The sequence below is a fragment of the Elephas maximus genome, chromosome X, assembly GCF_024166365.1.
Source record: "Elephas maximus indicus isolate mEleMax1 chromosome X, mEleMax1 primary haplotype, whole genome shotgun sequence".
NCBI classification, from domain to species: domain Eukaryota; kingdom Metazoa; phylum Chordata; class Mammalia; order Proboscidea; family Elephantidae; genus Elephas; species Elephas maximus.
Genome location: NC_064846.1, coordinates 65,601,414 through 65,606,239, shown reverse-complemented (window position 1 = coordinate 65,606,239; position 4,826 = coordinate 65,601,414). Strand labels below are relative to the sequence as shown.

The 4,826-nt window shown below is 40.1% G+C and overlaps 1 pseudogene; it reads left to right on the top strand.

The window, feature by feature from the left end:
• Window positions 1–2,763: 2,763 nt before the first annotated feature.
• Window positions 2,764–3,589, top strand: LOC126068723 (poly(U)-binding-splicing factor PUF60-like; annotated as a pseudogene).
• Window positions 3,590–4,826: the final 1,237 nt, after the last annotated feature.

The window sequence follows — 4,826 nt, the reverse complement described above, 5'->3', positions numbered from 1 at the left end:
TTTTAATTTTCAAGTACAGGCAGTCCTGGGATTACAAATGGCTTACTCATGTATAACCTGCAATTACAAACCAACCCCCCGAAGCCTATTATATTAAAAATTTGAGGTACATACTTTGTGACAAGCATCAAAACATTATTATTATTATTACTACTGTATTATTATTTAAAGATGTTTTAGTGTATCTGGAAGTTTTTAATTTTTTTATGCATAGAAAAGGACACTATATGCTATATACTAAGACCAACAATTGACTAACTGATGTTAGACATGAACTGTACCTAACCGCTCTGACTTAGGTACAAATTCTACTCCAAGGCAGACTTAGGCATGGAACTAGTACATAATCCAGGGACTGCCTGTATTTCTCACTCATTTGCTGGGTGATGAATGATTTTAAAGGGCTTTATAAAAACATATTCCATCCAGTATATTAAGTTACTTTCAAAGAAAGGGTAGGTGAGGATATGTGGTCCCCAATACCTTTTTTGGTGATGGTTTCTTATCCATTGCCCAAACCATTGCCCTAGAGTTGATTCCAACTCATACCAATCCTGTATATAGTACATAATAGAACTGCCCTATAGGGGCACAGTGGTTAAGTGTTTGGCTGCTAAGCAAAAGGTCAGCAGTTCAAATCCACCAGCTGCTCCTTAGAAAACCTATGGGGCAGTTCTACTCTGTCCTATAGGATCACTAAGAGTCAGAATTGACTTGATAGCAATGGGTTTTTGTTTTTATAGGGTTTTCATGGCTGTAATCTTCACAGAAGCAGACTGCCACATCCTTCTCCCATGGGGTGACTGGTGGATTTGAACTACTGACCTTGTGGTTAGCAGCTCATTGCTTAACCACTGTGCCACAAGGGGTCTTTATGGACTCTTACACAGGGGCAAAACTTCAGGTTCTAGTTGTCTAGCATATCATTGTTGGCTATAGATGGACCAAAAGAACATGAACTAAACTTACTTTACATTCTTGGCTCAGCTCCTTTGCTATCGCCTTTACTGGCTATTAGTTCATTTGGTCCTCTACATTAATAAAGCCCACAGACTCTATTATTAAATGAATATGAAATTTAACATCTCTATAAAGGAATTTGTACTTCTTAAAAAGATCATTTATATAAAAATTTTTGTATTTCTTCAATAAACTTCGCACATTAACTAGCTAATGATCTTGGGTGACTGACCTAACTCCTATGAACTTTATTTTCCTCATGTGAAAAATGGAAATATTAATACCAGCTGACATCACTTGATGAGTGTGAAGAACAAATGATGTGATAGTATATGAGAATGTGTTTTGCAAACTGTAAGTATTATGATAACACAAGGTGTTACTTCAGCTTTTTATCATAAAAGGGTATTTGCATCAAGTAGCTCTTAGCACCATTTTAAAAATCAGCAATGGTTAACTTTTTGTATTTTTGCCTTAACAGGTTGCATTCTTCCCCATTAACTAAAATTTTGGTCTTATTGTAGTACCTTTTCATGAGAAATTATCAATAACTATCTATGGGACTTTTACAACAAAATCTTATCTACTGCATTTGAACACATTTCATGAAGTAAAAATCATAATTACTTTCTTCAAGCATATGAAGCACATAAAGAAGACAAAGTGTCTAATCTACATATCCTGGACAGTGTATACCAACATTTACCAATCTTTTCATTCTATGCTATATCTCTTGTTGTCGTTAGGTGCCATCAAGTCGGTTCTGACTTATAGCGACCCTGTGTGCAACAGAATGAAACACTGTCCAGCCCTGCGCCATCCTCACAAATGTTGTTATGCTTGAGCTCATTATTGCAGCAACTGTGTCAATCCATCTCATTGAGCATCTTCCTCTTTTTTGCTGACCCTCTACTTTACCAAGCAAGATGTCCTTCTCCAGGGACTGATCCCTCCTGATAACATGTCCAAAGCATGTGAGACAAAATCTCCCCATCCTTGCTTCTAAGGAGTATTCTGGCTGTACTTCTTCCAAGACAGATTTGCTCGTTCTTTTCGCAGTCCGTAGTATATTCAATATTCTTCACCAACACCATAACTCAAAGGTGTCAATTTTTCTTTTGTCTTCCTTATCCATTGTTCAGCTTTCACATGCATATGATGTGATTGAAAACACCATGGCTTGAGTCAGGTGCACCTTAGTCTTCAAGGTGATATCTTTCCTTTCCAACACTTTAAAGAGTTCTTTTGCAGCAGGTTTGCCCAATGCAATGTTTTTCTTGATTTCTTGACTGCTGCTTCCATGGCTGTTGATTGTGGATCCAAGAAAATGAAATCCTTGACAACTTCAATCTTTTCACCATTTATCATGACATTGCTTATTGGTCCAGTTGTGAGGATTTATGTTTTCTTTATGTTCAGGTGTAATCCATACTGAAGGCTATTGTGGTCTTTGATCTTTATCAGTAAGTGCTTCAAGTCCTCTTCACTTTCAGCAAGGAAGATTGTGTCATCTGCAAAACAAAGATTGTTGATGAGCGTTCCTCCAATCCTGATACCATGCTCTTCTTCATATAATCCAGCTTCTCGGATTATTTGCTCAGCATACAGATTGACTAACTATGGTGAAAGGATATAACCGTGATGCACACTTTTCCTGACTTTAAACTATGCAATATCCCCTTCTTTTGTTCAAATGACTCCCTCTTGATCTACGTACAGGTTCCTCATAGTACAATGAAGTGTTCTGGAATTCCCATTCTTCAGAATGTTATCAGGAGCCAGTGACGTGCCCACGGAGGCAAGATGGTGACATTGACTGTAGTTATCAGCACAGATGACATCAAAATAGAGAACGGGCAGAGCACAGCCCAAAGCTGGGGCTGCCCCCTCTTACTCCCAAGCAGCAGGAGGACCTCCAGAGAGTCAGGAAGTACACCGTGGAGCACAGCATCAAAAGCGTGCTGGTGAAGCAGACCACTGCACACCAGCAGCATCTCACCAACCTGCAGATGGTGGCTCAACAGCAGTGAGCGCTGGCCATCATTTGCTGGGTCTACATGGCCTCCATCTACTATGAGCTGGGGAAGGGCGCCATCCACCAGGCCTGCCCACCCTTTGGGCCCATCAAAAGCATAGTCATGTCCTGGGAATCAATCACTATGACACAGAAGGGCTTTGCCTTCATGGAGTACAAGGTCCCAGGAGCAGCATAGCTGGCCTTGGAGCAAATAAATTCAGTGATGCTGGAAAGCTGAAACATCAAGGTGGGCAGGTCAAGCAACATTGGGCAGGCCCAACCTATCGTTGTCAAGCTGGCCGAGGAGGCATGGGCCTACAACCATATCTACCTGGCCTTGGTGCACCAAGTTCTCTCAGAGGATGAAATCAAGAGCATGTTTGAGGCCTTTGGCAAGATCAAGACTTGCATGCTGGCCGGGACCACACAATCAGCAATCACAAGGGCTATGGCTTCATGGAGTAAGAGAAGACACAATCGTCCCATGACGCTGTGTCTTCCACAAACCTCTTTGACCTGGGTGGCCAGTATCTGCAGGTAGGCAAGGCCATCACCCCCACCTGCCATGCCTCTGCTCATGGCTGCCACATCCTTTCATTCTGTGCTATATAGCTCTGGACTTCTCAATTACTTGTGATACACCATGAATACCATTGGGTTTTTTTGGGGGGGTGGGTAATGAATATATTCATGAATCATTCTTAAAATACCAACCTTACAAATAAAATTAGACACTTTGCATTGTGATTCCCCTACTTACATATGCTCATGCTGATAGATTATTCAAAGTGTATTCTAATGATAATGCACATTCTTAATTAAGCACACAACTTTCTTTATGGAGCAGAACTGATGAACTTGATGAAGCCAAAATGAATAACATGACAATTATAAGTTTTACCAGATTATGTTATGTATTTATTGTGCCATACATAACAAACACTGATAAAAGGGCAAACTAAAATTTAAAGAAGAAATTTGAAATTTGTTCTCCTCATTGTACTCCTGCTCTCAAAATACAGTACCCACAGGGTGATTTCTTATCTCAAATAATTTCACTTCTGATCCTAAGGATATTGAGGTCTACCAATATTCAGAGACTAGAAGATCATTAGGTATCTAATGAATCATATGTCTTTTAGAAGTGGCAATCTTTGGATAGACTATTCACTCTGAGACTTTATTGAACTCCCAAATGCATGTGTCTTAGTCATCTAGTGCTGCCATAACAGAAATACCACAAGTGGGTGGCTTTAACAAAGAGAAATTTATTTTCTCACAGTCTAGTGGGTTACAAGTCCAAATTCAGGGTGTTGGCTCCAGGAGAAGGCTTTCTTTCTCTGTCGGCTCTGGAAGAAGGTCCCTGTTCTCAATCTTCCTATGGTTGAGGAGCTTCTCAGGCGCGGGGACCCTGGGCCCAAAGGAAGCACTCTGCTCCTGGTGCTGCTTTCATGATAGTATGAGGTCCCCGACTCTCTGCTGCTTCCCCTTTCTTTTATTTCTTGAGAGATAAAAGGTGGTGCAGACCACACCCCAGGGAAACTCTCTTTACGCTGGATCAGGGAGGTGACCTGAGTAAGGGTGGTGTTACAATCCCACTCTAATCCTCTTACCATAAAATTACAATCACAAAATGGAGGATAACCACATAATACTGGGAATCATGACCTAACCAAGTTGACACATATTTTTTTGGGAGGACACAACTCAATCCATGACAGCATGTAAAGAAAAGCATAAACACAATCGATGTATCTACATGATAACAGTTAAAAATATTTAAAAAATAGGTGTTTTAAAAATGAGCATAGCTTCAAGCTATGAAGTTAAATTAAAAATAATGGAATTT